The 14,924-nt window shown below is 50.9% G+C and overlaps 1 protein-coding gene and 1 long non-coding RNA gene across 20 annotated transcripts in view; one reads left to right on the forward strand and one right to left on the reverse strand.

Annotated features, from left to right (window-relative positions):
* LOC102548902 (uncharacterized) overlaps nucleotides 1-8,901 on the reverse strand; it is a 35,440-nt gene extending 26,539 nt beyond the window's left edge. For 9 of the 10 annotated variants that reach the window (XR_010066220.1, XR_010066215.1, XR_010066214.1 and 6 more), the window contains exons 1-3: nucleotides 8,763-8,901; nucleotides 5,528-5,607; nucleotides 657-872 (exon numbers count right to left, since the gene is read on the reverse strand). This is a non-coding gene — a long non-coding RNA (uncharacterized LOC102548902). Of the gene's footprint in view, nucleotides 1-656; nucleotides 873-5,527; nucleotides 5,608-7,874; nucleotides 7,945-8,762 lie in introns of all 10 variants that reach the window. The other variant, XR_010066219.1, reaches the window with a different exon arrangement.
* Slc6a6 (solute carrier family 6 member 6) overlaps nucleotides 2,888-14,924 on the forward strand; it is a 73,694-nt gene continuing 61,657 nt past the window's right edge. For 2 of the 10 annotated variants that reach the window (XM_063285685.1, XM_039107210.2), the window contains exon 1: nucleotides 2,895-3,120. The gene's annotated coding sequence lies outside the window, so the exon portion shown is untranslated. Of the gene's footprint in view, nucleotides 3,121-9,043; nucleotides 9,292-10,219; nucleotides 11,135-14,924 lie in introns of those variants that run through there. The other 8 variants (XM_039107206.2, XM_039107208.2, XM_063285683.1 and 5 more) reach the window with 7 other exon arrangements.

A 14,924-nucleotide genomic window follows, 5' to 3' on the forward strand; every position in this document is an offset into this window, starting at 1 on the left:
AAGAGGGCATCAGATCTCATTACAGATGGTTGTGAGCCACCATGTGGTTGCTGGGATTTGAACTCAGGACCTCTGGAAGAGCAGTCAGTGCTCTTAACCGCTGAGCCATCTCTCCAGCCCTGGACTTGAACTCTTGATCCTCTATCTCCTAGATGCTGGGATTACAGGTATGTACTGTTGTGTCTGAGCAAATTCTTTGAGACAGACTCTTACTATGTAGTCCTGGCTACTCTGAAATTCACTATCACCAGGATGGCCTTGAACTCACAGAGATTCAACTTCCTCTGCCCTCTGGGTTCAAAGGTATATAACACCATGCCCAGATCAAAATAAAAATAATAAGATTATTGTAATATAGATTATTTTATATAAATTATAATATAATTATAACACCTATAATACTACTACTACTACTAATAATAATGATAATAATAATAACTGTAGACCAGGCTAGCCTAGAACTCAGAGATTTGCCTGCCTCTGCCTCCCAAGTGGATTAAAGTAGTACACCACCACCACCCCACAGCCTGAAGTTTTTTTTTTAAAGAGACAGTGTCCTTATGTTGTCAGGCCATCTCCAGACTCCTAGGTTCTAAGGAGTTCTGCCTAAGCAGCTGAGCAGTGGAGGGTACATGGATTCATATATGCAAAGTCACCTCTATTTTGATTCCTGGCAATGAACCCAAATCACGGTGGATGGAGCCCAGCACAGGCAAAGCAGCGGAGTATCTGGGGCTGGATTCAGCGCAGGCTGCCCTGCTTGAGACTTGTGACTGCTCTGACAGTCCATGGCCTCTCACATACTGAGTTCATACGCCTGACTGATCCTGTGCACCGAAAGCCTGGGGCTGGGTTCTCCCAAAGCCCCCTCCCTGGAAACAAACAGATGGTCTAGGTTTAGATTCCAGCTCTGTGACTCACTGGCCAAGCATCCCCCAGGCTAGTTATTTTCTCAGTGGCTCAGTTTTCCTTTCTGTGAAGTGGGAGAAATAGCAGTGCTGAGCTCACAAGGATGATCTGGGGAGGGGCAGGTTGAACTTGTTTACACGAAGTGAATTCTACCAGCCAGGAAAGTGCTAAAGAGAGGAAACTAAATAAATAAATATAGTAGGTGCGGTGACCCAAATGTCACTCAGCTGTGACCCCAGTTACCCAAGGGCTCTGCAGTAGGAGGGTGACTTGAAGTCCAACAATTTGGGGCCAGGCCAGGCAATGTAGTGGCATTCCTATCTCAAAACATAATAAATAAATACATAAATAAAGTGTAGTTGAGCACCTTCTGTGCACCAGGCCTGCGAAGCCTTGTGTACTTGGAGTTCAAGGACCAGATCTCCCAGCTCACAGAGCTGACTTTACAGAAAAGGAAGGCTGATGAATGCCTGAGCCACATCCTTCCATTCCTCACAGTCATCACTTGGGAGATACTGTGCCTATCATTCTTAGACTCTGGCCTTCCCAGGCTTTCCGAATCGTATCCCTGGACCTGCCGAGCCTCTGTGGCCTCCCCTGCCCTGGCTCTCGGTATAGTCTTGTGACACCATGCCTGCAGGCCCTTGCAGCCTTGCAGCCCTTGCTTCCTCTGCTCCCCACCTCCACCCCTCTGCCTGCCCAAAGGTTCTGGGCTTCCTAAAGTCTGCTCTGGGTTCAAACCAGTTACTTCTCTACTCTCCGATCTACCCCTTGGTCTCAGCCCTTTGTGCTGTGGGTAGTGACATGTGAGTCTGGATTTTTTTTTTTTTTTTTTTAAGACGGGTTTTCTCTGTATAGCCCTGTTGGAAGTCACTCTGTAAACCAGGCTGGCCTTGAACTCAGAGATCTGCCTGCCTCTGCCTCCCAGTGCTGGGATTAAAGGCACGAGTCACACTACCTCTTTATTTTGCTTCTTGGTGTCTTGTGCCAGCCTAGGACAATGGGTTCAGGCTGGCCAGGTCTGAGGCTTTTATTCTCAGTTGAAGAGGCAAGATAGACATGCTACTTGTGTGCAGAGAGAGAGTGGAGAGGAAAGAAAAGGAAGTGGGCAGAGAGGGGAAGGCCTTACTGAAGGTCACACAGCGCCACCTCAGGCTCAGCCAGGCTGTGGTGTGTACAATCAGAAGGAGGACATGCTCATTCAAATAAGGACAAGAATAATGGCACACTCCCCATCTCCATTTAAAAATAGTCACATTTGCTGACACTCGTTTGGCACTTCTTAGGTGCCTGGTGTCCTGTTCAGACTCTTTACACTGTTAACCTTGGACCCTCCCAGCAGCCAGAAGTGATGAGTTCCACTATTTTTATTTCCGTTTTACAGATGAGGAAACCAAGACACAGAAGGTCTGGGGAACTTGCCTGATGTCACACAGCCACGACAAAGTCAGGGGAGCTTCAAAAAGACAGCCTCATGTGGGCCGGGAGGGACTTGGCCCCCATTATCATTTCCACAGCAGCTCAGCCAGGCTCGCAGAGTTTCACACTGGCCAGGGAGGACTCCGAGTTGGGGAGGGAGGGGGGAGGAGGGGCAGATTCTGGCATAGACCTAGCTGCTACGGGAGCCCCAGGGCTCGTCCTTAGACCTAGGTGGATGTGTTAGAGAGCGCTGTGGTGTGCTAATGGCTATCAAGGAAGGTGACGAGCCAAGGGTCTGGGTCTCTAATGCCTCATCGCCTGCATGAGAGGCCTGAGCAGGGCCATTTGCTACCAGCGTTTTGATGGAGCATGAGGATGGGTGCGCGCGCTCGACGAGGCGAGCCCGGGTTCTTTGTGTGTCCGAGCTCCTGCGCGCGTGCGTGCATGCGTGTGTGTGTGTGTGTGTGTGTGTGTGTGTGTGTGTGTGTGTGTGTCCTGTGTGTGGGCGTGGCTGACCGCCCAGACCCCGCCCTAGGCCCCGCCCAGGCCCGGCCAAGCTGGTATTTTTCCACCCAGCAGGATGGGTGATGCGGAGAGCTGCCTGTTCAGACAACAGACACGCGAGGTCAGGGAGAAGCCGCTTATAAATTACCGCTTCCTCCGCGCCGCCGCCAGCGTCGTACTCCGGGACCTGGCTGCTGCTGAACTCCCGTGCCAAGCCGCCAACGCCGCGATCGCCGCCAATCCCGCCAGCCTCGGGCCGGGCCATCCGCTGTGGGCTTAGCCACCCAGGTACCCAGGGCGTGCGGGCCGCGACTGCAGCCCCCTCCCCGGGCCGCGCTTCGCCACCTCACCGCGTCCCTGCGGGTCTGGCCTCCCCGCGCTCTTTCATCCCCTTCACCCCTAAGGGAGGGAACGAGGGTCTCCTGCTCCGCTCTGCTGGAGAGGGAGTTATTGTTTCCCTGGCGAAGGGGCTGGGGCTACTGGTGCAGCGGCAGGTGTGTGTGTGTGTGTGTGTGTGTGTGTGTGTGTGTGTGTGTGTGTGTGTGTGTGTCCCGCGGAGAGTGTCTCCTTTTCCCTGGATATCTCTGTTTCTGAGGGTGGCTGTTTCTCCACCCTAGGCAGCCGTGTACATGTGCGCCCCGGGGTGTGTGATATTTTCAATGCCCTGGGCTGCCTTACCTGAGTGTAGTGTGGCCGTGTGGCTCTGTCTCCTGATACACACACACACACACACACACACACACACACACACACACACCTTGCCTATGCGAACCTGTACGTGCGTCTGTGTCTCCGGAACGCTAGCTGTGTGCACGTGTGTGTCCCTGATTGTGGCTGTATCCCCTGGGTCCCTGGTTGTGGGCAAGTCTAGTGTCTTTCGGCTGTACCCAAGAGGACATTCCTTGTGCCCAGTGGGCCCAATTGGCATCTTTGGTTCTCCGTAGTATTTAGGAGAGGTAAAAGGGAGGTATGGCTCCAGGTGCTGTCTGGGTGTGGCGCGCAGGTGATAGTGACAGCTGCCCCTAGGTTTGAGTAGCAGACTGAGGCCCGGAGCGACAGCCAGGGGTAATGGGCAGTGGGAAGCAAGCACCAGCTGGACACATCTTCCTCTAGGCTGCTCCCCTTCCCTTTATAGGTTCCTCTTTTGGGTGGGAGATTCTGGTCCGCTCCCACTGGGGAAGCCACACAAGGAACCAGTCTCAGGAACAGGTCCTACAGTCCCAAAGCCTCAGCCTAGACTATCCTGGGTGCAAGGGAGGCGTGTGCTCAGCAGGGCCACCGACCTGGCTATTTTGGTCACTGCTTGGCCTCTGCCAGATCCCTGCCTTCTCCAGGACCAGCCCCAAAGGCTTGGGAGACAGCCGGGGGCCCCCATTTCCTGCCTGGAGAAATAAATCATCTCAAAGACTGCCCAGGCGCTTGACCCGGAGGGTCTTCCGACTGCGGTTTAGTAGCACGTGGCTCCATTTGGATGTCAGTAAATTGGCCTCCGATTTGGCACAGCTAGCTTTCAAATAAATGTCATAGAGATCTTTTTTAAATTAAAAGAAAAAAAATTTTTTGTTTTTTTGTTGCTGGTAGGGAGGGGATCTCACCCAGAGTCTCTAAGCCAGAAGGAGTTTATTTTTATGAGAGAGCTGGTGAGTGCTTAGCAACGGCCTGCCTGCCTCCCTCTTTACCAGGGAGTCATCGGGGAGTGGGGGGTGAAAGGGAGGTGTTTTAGCAAGATGATGGTGGGTGGCTAGAGGGGGAACCTAGGCACCAGCTGAGAACCCATAACAGGATGGTATTGGCAGATGGTTGGAGGTTGCCTTAGATCTTGGTTCAGCCACCCAGCTAACCTTGGGCAATGTTTCTTGTCCTCAGTCTCTTCACCTGTAAAATGGGTGGGGCTTACTACCCATTGGATATGTCAACCAGGGATCCAAGAGTCAGTGCTTGTCCCCAGAAAGACTATGTGTCCCTCTCAATGGTGACCTTGGGTAGTTCTCTTAGCTTGGGCTTGGCTGTCCTGGCGACAAGGACGCTAAGGCCAGCCTCGCCTTGTCCTTGAAGGGATTGAGGGAGATGAGGCTGAATAAGCTTGTGGTAAGCTGTAAAGCCGGGCTCGGCTCTAGAGCTGCTGATTAGAGGGTGTCACGAGGTCTTGGGTCATTGTGGTATGTGGCAAGAGCCATGGTGCTGTCCGGAGAGAGCCTTTGTCCTTTGGGAATACCCTGGTATTGCCTGTAGCTCTGTTGTGGTCAGGCTCCCTGACTTTCTAGCCCCCTCTGTACCCACATCTGCTTGGTGGCATCCGGAGGCTCAGGGGGGTCTGGGGAAGAGCCCATTCTACAGATGGGCTAATTGAGAGCTGCCTAGGAGCCTGTACAGAATTGGGCTTCCAAAAGTTTTGCTGTGGCCAGCTATGCATTTAGGCTTCACAGTGCTTGGGGCACCGATTTGTTGGGGACATTAAGTTGGGAACATTAAGGTGGAGCAGGTTCTGGAGAAAATGAAAGACAAAGGTCTTCTGGTCCTTAGGGCTGGAGGGTGTATGGGGGGAGGGTCCTTAGTACCTCGGATTCCTTCTTGCTTCTCTGCGCCTTTAAGTGGAGCCCAGCTACTATCTATGGCTGCAGCAGGTGTTGTGCCACCCCGTCCCCACCCCACCCCACCCAGAGGCCGCCTGGCACTGGGGGTCCCCATTTCTTACCTTGACTTGTGAGAGGTTTAATTCTCCAAAAGTTTCCAAAGGTCTCAGTGATAAGGTGCCATGAGTCACTGAGCACATTCCTGGACACAGGAAAGAGCTGTCAATCACAGGGACTCCCTGGAGTGTTCCCAGCTAATGCCATTGCTGGCATCTGGGTGGGAATAGAAGGTTGGCCTGGGGTTCCAGCTGTGTTGACCGATTTTGGCAGTGGTTGTAGGCAAGAGTCAGACTCTGCAGTTTGCTTCTTGGCGCTTGTCAATTTACCCCAGCCAAAGAAGTTTGAATCTGTGCATTGTGAGGAGTAGCTACGGTCCAGGAGCATCCATACCCTGGGTGAGAACTAGGGCTCGCTCGCTTTCTTTCTTTCTTTCTTTCTTTCTTTCTTTCTTTCTTTCTTTCTTTCTTTCTTTCCTTCCTTCCTTCCTTCTTTCTTTCTTCTCTCTCTCTCTCTCTCTCTCTCTCTCTCTCTCTCTCTCTCTCTCTTCCTTTCTTTCTTTCGGAGCTGGGGACTGAACCCAGGGCCTTGTGCTTGCTAGGCAAGCGCTCTACCACTGAGCTAAATCCCCAACCCCGCACTAGGGCTCTTTCTTAATGTGCCTCATTTAGGTGGTTAAGAAACCTTGGCTCAGGTCAGCCCTGGGCAGGCACTGGATTTGGGGTAGAATGTTGGCTCTGAGGCACTAATAACCTAGGGGGAGGGGCTGCTGCAGTGACCACAGCTATGCATGGTTGCCTTGAGGAAGACTTAAGAGCCTGTGACCCAGTGTGTGCTTGGTGAGGCAGTGATGTTGGAATCAATGCTTCTTATGGACAGAGAGGCAGGGCGGGCTGGCCTGGTGGGCAGAGACGCAGAGGGTTTAAATGTGCTGTGACATGAAATAGCTAAGTGTGCTTATAGAACATGTCTATAGGGTCTCAGTAAGAGAGAGGCCATGAATAGATGAGGCCAGAGCCAGGTGATGGAGGGCTATGCCTTTCAGGCTTATAGCTATCAGGAGAGCAACAGGAAGACAAATAGGTTTGAACAGCATTTGGGGACAGTAGCAGGAGTCAATCAAGGCTGGTGCCTGGGGAGAGAGACTCCCTAATGGTGAGCAAGGAGCTGGGTTGGGCTCCAGAGATCAAGGGTGACTGCCTACTGGCCTATCATTGGACAGGGCACAAAGCTTTTTCTGGGCCAGTGAATCTGGCCCCAAGTTCTTTCTGTAAACATCAGGTGAAGCCTGGACACCCTGTTTAACAGGTACCAGGCCATTAACTTGCTGGTTTCCACCTCTCTGGAGCATGCAGATCTGGCATCTTTAGGGAAGGTTATGGGCAGATCTGAAGGGGGCGGGGCTCTCCGTTCAGACCACTTTGGGTTAAAGGATTCTTTTGGAAACATGAGCTGAGGCTGGGCTTAGGCGGGGTGGGGGCCCAGAGGCAGGAAGATAGAAATGTTTGTCCTTTTTGGTTGTGCGTGGGGGGAGGGGGGTTGACCTGGAATTTATTATGTAGCCCAGGCTGGCCTGGAAATTTGCTACAATCCTCCTGCTTTGGGCTTCCAAGTTCTGGGATTACAGATGTGTCTAACTCTTCCCTGGGAGTTTTAAAAAGCATCTGGGGCCTGAGATATGGCTCATCAGGTAAAATAACTTGCCAGGATCACCAGATCCCATGTTTGAAATAGCGAATTCCACAGTGATCTCCTTTGACCTCCATATGAGATCCTGGCATTCCACATATGATACATAAAATAATAATGACATTTTTTTAAAGGAAAAGGATAGCTCAAGGGTCTAGGACTGTAAAATGTGTGCTTAACCTGAGTTTGATCTCTGGTGCACCCCCCCCCAATTAAATTAAAATTGAAGTATCCAAAGCAGAGATGCTTTGGACATCAGTGTAACTACCACCCAGACCAAGATAAAAAAAAAATCCCTATGTTTGTACATGTGTTTGTGTATAAACATGTGTGTGTTGATGTATATGGGGAGTGTGTACTTGTTGGGGGTCAGAGATCAACATTAGGTGTCTTTTCAGTTGCTTTCTACCTTTTGTGTGTGGTGTGCATGCATGTGTGTGGATATGTTCATGTGTATACATGTGTGTGTGGAGGCTAGAGTTCCACATCAGCTCCCTTTCTCCTTTACTGTTGTTGTTGCTGTTGTTGTTGTTGTTGTTATTATTATTATTATTATTATTATTGTTATTATTATTTTGAGACAGGGTCTCTCACTGAACCTGGCACTAGGATGGCAGCCAGCGACCATCTTCCCATCTTTGTGCCCCCTCCCCCAGGGCTGGAACTGCATGAGTGTAGGGCCACGTCTGCCCTTTCAGTTTGGTGCTGGGGACCTGTGCTTACGTTCTCCTGCTCACACAGCGGCTGTCTTTTCTGCAATGGTTTCTCTTTAGCTCCTCCACGCCTTGCTTTTCTGCTTGAGGAGGGGATAAGGACTTCACCCTTGCTTGTCAGACACTATGCCACTGAACCACATCCCCAGCCCTCTCCGCCCCTTAAGAGAGTCACTTTGAGATGTCTGTCACTGTGAATGAATTTTGCCAAGTCACCTCCTCATATCAGTGGATTTGTGCCAGGCATGGTGAATCACCCTTGTAATCCTGGTACTGTATGTATGTGTGCATTATGTATGGCTAACCGTAGCACTGACTGTTAAATGGAAAATTCCAGAAATGAGCAGTTTCATGTGTTGCTGGATACATTTTATGACAGCATAGGGTTATAGTTCTGTTTTATTATGAGCCGTTGCTCTCAGAATGACTAATTTATAAATTAAACTTTATCTTGATTATGTGTGAGGGGGATAGAAAGCAGTGTAAACTGGAGGTCATTGCTTTCTGTGTTCGAATACTATAGAGTGCCCTCTGGGCAAGAGGCATAACCATAAAACAGCTTGTCCATCTGTCCTGCAGATGCTTCGTCTGTAGGTGTAGGATTGTGAGAGAATCTCCTGCGGACCTTGTGCGCTAGATTTTTGAATGGACATACCATTTCATTTGACAAACTACCAAATGATTCATGTTTAGTTACAAGAACTGTATACCTCAAGTGATACAGAACTGTTATAAGCTAAAATGTATCCCCTTTAGATCATTACAAAATATCCATATATAAGGCTAGGTTGAGGGTATAAGCTACCGAGTGTGTACTTGCCAAGTGTGAGGCCCTGGGTTCTATCCCCAACGCTAAAAATGACTAAATAAAGACCTTAAGGCGATCTATTGCTCTCACATGCAACTTTAGCTGTGTGGTCCCTGGAGTGTCTGTCGGAACGCAGTCTGCTTTTATCACTTTCTGGGTCCGTTTTCATTTCCTTGTGGGTGTAAGGATTTGCTCAGCAGGTCAGTCAGCCAGCCAGCCAGCCAGCCAGCCAGCCAGCCAGCTGTGGTTTGGTTTTGTTTTTAACAAAAACAGCACCGTACTGTTCCAGGTTCTGCCACTTGGTCTGTACAAACAATGGCCCATTATGACCTGCCACCCTGCAGAATGCCCTGCAGAACACACTGCAGAACATACAAGCCCACGCCGGTCCACTGTGCACATCCTTGGCTTGTGACCCGCTGGCCTCTTCTGTCCTAGCTGACCACCCAGACTACAGCTCAGTGAGGGTGTCGCCTCACTCAGTGACTTCCAACTTGCCCTGAAGGTGAACAGCCGCCTGAGCCCTTACCACTGACAGGAGGAACACGTGTCTTTTTAAATACAGGATCTCACCCATTCAATTCTCCTGCCTCAGCTTCCCAGGTGGCTGAAACTGCAGGTGTGTACCACCGGTTGCACCGCAGATGCTTACTGAGCACCTACTGTATGTCAGGCACCATCCCAGGGGTCGGAAGGGCAGCAATGAATAAACCAGTGTCTGGTGCTGGGCGGCTTGCAGTCCCTCGGGAGAGGGAGACCAACATAGGGAGTGGGGGAAGATGAGTATCTGGAGGTTAATGTACAATCCCAGGCCTTTTATGCTGAGGGCAGGCACTTGGGAACAGGTCGCAGGTGTGCGGAAGAGTGGTCCATTGACTGTGGAGTTCAGGGACTGTGGACTTTGGGATCACTCAGCTAACCAGCCCCACCCACCCACCTCAGGGACTGGGAGCTCTGGTGAGGTGTTTCTCCTTGGAAGAGATCCAGCCTTCAAATTACCTATTATTCAGTTTCCCTGCCTCTGCTGTGCCCACCATTCTGATTATGTAAAACTCCCCTTCTGGGAGGTAGGTTAAGGACACTGGCAAGATTTTGTGCAACCGACTTTTCTGGGGCTGGAACCCAGGATTTCTACAGTTAGGCAGGTTCTGTGCCACTGAGCCACACCCCAGACCCTCACCTCAGTGTTTCCCTGATGTTATTTAGTCTCAGTTAATGGGAACAGGGCGGGAAGGAAGCGCCACCCTCCCCCTCCCCAAGGGCAGGCTGCTTGAGAGAGAATCACAATCCAGGACCCAACTCCCAGAGAGCTTGGGGAAGAACCTGGAGCCTGGTACTGATGAACTGTTCTGGTCAGCCCAGGACTAAGATGCATGGGGGAAGGGTGGGCGAGAAGGACATTCTGCCCACACTTGTTGGGCATCCAGTGGACAGGAGACATCTGCTAACTGAGCCTACCCGTCTCCTGGACTGGTTGGTTAGTCTGTTCACCTTGTCCCATCTCCATCCCCCACCCTTCCACCCCAGCCTTGGTATCTCCATTTAGTAGATGGAGCTTTGAGGCTAGGTCTCCTAGCTGGGACATTCTGAGTGTCCTGTTTCCATGGTGCTCGTAACAGGGTAGAAGTGGAATGTTACTAGTTGCCATGTTCCATCAACCAACCCCCTTCCTATGGAAAGCCCGAAGGCTGAGGTTGCTAGATGCTTGGCAGGGGGTAGAGAAGTGTGGCTAGCCTGTGGATCTGTGCAGTCATGCCTAGTGGGTGAAGGGCGCTGGAAAAGGGCCGTTCTGAGGACTCTGCCCCTGCTCCAGGGCCGATCAGCCCCAATGGAAGGCTGGTCATGATTTCAAGGACCTTCATTCTATCACCAGCTGGCACCTGGTATCCAGCCTCCTGACCACCCGCCATGTCTCTGGGCACCTCTCTGTACCATCTAGGAGGGAATGCTGAGCCGATCTCCTGCTCAAGCGGCTTCCAGTGGCTCCGTTAGCGCTCTGTGAACTCTGTGACTAACTCAAAAGAAGAGTTTGATGCTAGAATCATTACCAGATCTGGCTCACCTCTCCTTGTAGGCTGGGGTTCTCAGCTGAACCCAGTCCTTTGTTCTCCATCTTCTCCCCACTCCTCCGTATAGCTTGAAGCTTTCTGGTCCAAGAACCATTCCTTGACCCCAGGTGGTGCTTAACATCCAGGAAGCCAAAGATCACAAGAATCAAAGTGGACTTGAACTTCCCTGCCTGGGCTCCTAGAGCTCTGTCCCCGGCCTGATCTTGGACCTCTGTGAGCTTGCGGAATATCCACCTGACCACCAGCTGGGGACACACTGAGAGGAGGGGAGATACTCCAGCATCTAGCAGAGGGGCGTGGCTCACAGAAGTACACCCCCATCCTGAAATGAGAGCCTATTCTTTCAACATCTATTGGTCCAGGCTTGGACCCACTCATCCACCCACCTAGCAGGTACTTATTCCTTCCAGACTGTGCAGATATCACCAGTGAATAGGGCAGTCTGAAGCAGACCCTCCTGGGGCTGTCTGCTTGCCAAGAGTGATGGATAGCCAGCAAAAAACGTTATGCAGGTGAATGTATAAAATCAGCATTGAAAGCCAGGGCTGGTATCCTTGGCCTCTGGCTTACTGTGTGACCTAGGTGCATCCTTATCCCTCTCTGGTCCTTGGGTTTGAGGAGATCACTTGGTGGACCATAAGGAAGAGAGTCCTAAGTCTGTGGGTCACAGTGTGAGGTACACCTACACTTGTCCTCTTGCTGATTTCCCAGGATGGCCTGACCCTTGCTGTGAAAGGAGGCATCCCAGTTTGGAGAATAGAATTCCAGAGTAGTGCTGAGCAGAGCTGTGGCAACCAGCTTTTAGTAAGGAATATCTCCTTGGGAACAATGTGGGTTTGCTTAAACTATTAGTGGGAGAACATAGATCAGAACAAATCTTTAAAAAAAGAAGAGAAAAAAAACCCCCACGCCTGCCAGTCCCTTCCCTTGCTGCTGTGGAGTCTATTTCTGTCTTTCGTTTCTCATGGTAGAAGGTGGGCTTCTTTTAAAGGTATCCTGTTGTGAGCCTGAAAACTGTGTCAACCCTTGTGGAATATCCCTTCCCATGCCCTGTCAGCTTTTAACCATGCCAAGTGGTTTGTGTATTTTTTGGGGGAGGAGGGTGTTCTGAGGGTGACACTCTTCCGAGGTAAGGGCTTTGCTCCGGTCCTGGGAAGCAATAGAAAATACTTATATTGTTTCTTTGTAGGACATTTTTTTCTATAGCCCAACAGGGCCCAGTAGGGGAAGTATGGCATGGTGGGCTGCTGCGGTGGTGGTGTGGTGTGCAGTTGGGGTGTGGTTTGGAGGGTGCTAAGCAGCAGCTGTGGTGCTTCTTTGTGTCCCTGAACCCCACTGGCTCGGAACCTACCACCTCTCGTGGCGGTGTTTTGTTGGCTGAAAGGAGGAGGGAGAAGCCGTCTGCTTCTCTGATTCGAGGGCACTGAGTCAGTACTGTCTGAGTGAGGGACTACTGTGAGCTTGTCCTTCCTTGAGATCATGCCCAGTCCATGCTGGGGTGAGCTCCAGGGTACACGAGTGTGGGTCTGTTTCTGTAAGAAGGTGAGGGCTGGAAAGGGGAACTGGGAGGTGTGAGTCGGGTGTGAGCTGGTGGTTCAGGGGAGCTGGATTCAATTCCTAGCAACCACGAGGCATCTCACAGCTGTCTGTAACTCCAGTTCCAGGGCTTCCAACACCCTCATACAGGCAATGAACACGAAATACAAATAAATCATTTAAAAAAGGGGGGGGGGGATGGTGGAACTGGAAAATCACTTGGGATCCACCACAGTGGTCTCCTCCCTAGGCAAGAACCACACCTTAGTGTCAACTCCTATTTTGAGTTCTGGGGCACAGGCTCCAGCCCAAGGATAATTTGCTGCCTTTGAATGTAAAGAGTCCAGGCTCTGCCAGCATCCTTGGAAGCCCCAAACCTGCCACCAGGAAAACCTTGTTTATTGTTGTACCTCCACCAGTTCCCCTTGAGGCCCCACCTTGAGCCTCTATCTTCCCCCCCACCCCTCAGCCTATTAGTAATTTTTCTTAACTTCCTAGCATTACCCTGACTTGCGGTTGCTGTTACCAGGTCCTGGAGCTACTAGGTGTGGTTCATTGTGGTGGTGTGGGGTGTAAATCATGTAAACCAGCTCTGCTCAGGTTTTGTTTTTAGATGTGATTTTTTTTTTCTACAGCCCAGGAGGGCCACAAACTCATGATCCTCCTGCTTTAGCCCCCTGAATGCTGGAATTACAGGTGTGTACCACCATGCTAGGCTTTCTCCCTGTCACAATATGGGTCAAGTTGGAGTCTCTAAGTTGGGATCCAGCATTTGGTAGGCCTTAAAAGCCTAGCTGAGATAGCTAGTCGCACAGTGGGTACACCTGTTGTCCAGTTACGTGGGTGGTTGAGGAAGAAGTGTGGAGTTTGGGCAATATAGTCTCTGAGCCACATAGGGAGTGAGACCCAGGCTGTAGACCCTTCTCCAAAAGATGAAGATGATAATATGATAAATTCTATTTCCCTAGCATTCATATTTTGCACAGGAAAACCCTAAAGCCTTCCTGGGGGCAGGTGACTGGCTCAAGGTCATAGGGCTGGGAGCTGGCTGAGCCGGCCTTGGGCCAGTGCCACTTTGGAAAGGATGCTATGGGGAAGCCGCTTGCTACTCTGCTGTGTTGGCGGTCCAAAAAGCCGCAGGAGGCTTTTGCAGGCAGCCAAGTCGGATGTAAGTCAGGGAGAGCCCAGGGCCAGCCAGGCCTTGCAGACAGGCCTGGTGGCTCCAGGCAGTGTGTCAGGACAAGGCCCCCAGCGTGGGATCTGGCATGTTGCCTGCTGGGGTGGTAATGGTGTAGGAGAGTCTTTGAGAGGCTCTCAGCTCCTGGAAGACAGCACAGGGCTTGCTGGAACACCCCTCACATGGCCTCTGGTTATCTAGAAACATTCTAGCACGGGGGTTAGCAGAAGCCCTTGACCCAGGACCGTTGCTGCCCTTGTGGCAGGTTGCATGCCCCCTGGAATTGTCTCCAACTGGGCTCTGATTGGAGGATGGAGAGGGGCCCTGAGGTCTAGTTTCCTACCTGCCTGGGACATATGTTTACACGGGTCACCGGGATTCAGTAACTGGAAGAAAAAGACAGATTGAGTCTTGCTTTCTTAGAACACGGTAGTCACTGGACCAGAAGTGCCAGTTATCACAGGAGAGACTAGGCAGCTCCGTCCGCATCTGGCATTCAGAGCTGGGAGTGGGGCTCGCAGTCTGCTCTGGAGAGCCCTCCAGATGTCTCACAGGCTACCTGTGAGGACTGACCTAAACATGTAGTATGTCTTCCTGTGTGCCCTGGAGTGAAGTCTGGGCATGAGGGGGAGGGTCAGCCCTAAGCTGTGCAATGGACACATGATGAGTAGAATGGCAGGCTGTGGGAAACCTCAGATGTCATCTGTCACCTGCATCCTCATGTTGGTACTAATAGGCTCAAAATGTCAGATAGATAAGGAATGAGCATAAAACGACACAGCAGATTCAAGCCAGGGCAAAGGTCTCTCTCTCTCTCTCTCTCTCTCTCTCTCTCTCTCTCCCCCTCCTCCTTCCATCCCTCCCCCTCCTTCTCCCTTCCCTGCCCCCCACAAATATATTGCTGAGGATGGACACAGGACCTTGCTCATACTAGGCAAGCAGTCTACCCATGAGCTGTATCCCTAGGTATTCAATTAATTAATTATATTGGTATGTGAATGGTTTTGTATGTATGTGTGTGTATATGTGTATGTATGTATGTATGTATGTATGTATGTATGTATGTATGTATGCATGCATATGTGTGTACAAGTGTGTACAAGTGTCCTAGGAGGCCAGAAGAGGGCTTCGATCTCCTGAAGCCAGAATCACAGTTGGTTATGAGCCTCCTAATGTGGGTATTGGGAAATGAACTCCAGTCTTCTTCAAGCACAGCAAGCACTCAGCCCCTGAGCCGTCTCTCTAGCCTTGTGTTTATTTAGTTTTTGCGATGAGGTTTTTCTATGTAGCTCAAGCTGGCCTCAAATTTACTCGGTAGCTCAGGCCAGTCTCCAACTCATGTTCTCCCTGCTTCATTCTCTCCACTGTTGGGATTACGTGTGTGTTCCTCTATGCCCTAATAAGACTGGGTTCTTACGGTTGTAGGCAGCAAAAATCAGTTTAAATTAACTTTAGAGGTAAATAGAACAT

Source organism: Rattus norvegicus, chromosome 4, assembly GCF_036323735.1.
Source record: "Rattus norvegicus strain BN/NHsdMcwi chromosome 4, GRCr8, whole genome shotgun sequence".
Taxonomy (NCBI): domain Eukaryota; kingdom Metazoa; phylum Chordata; class Mammalia; order Rodentia; family Muridae; genus Rattus; species Rattus norvegicus.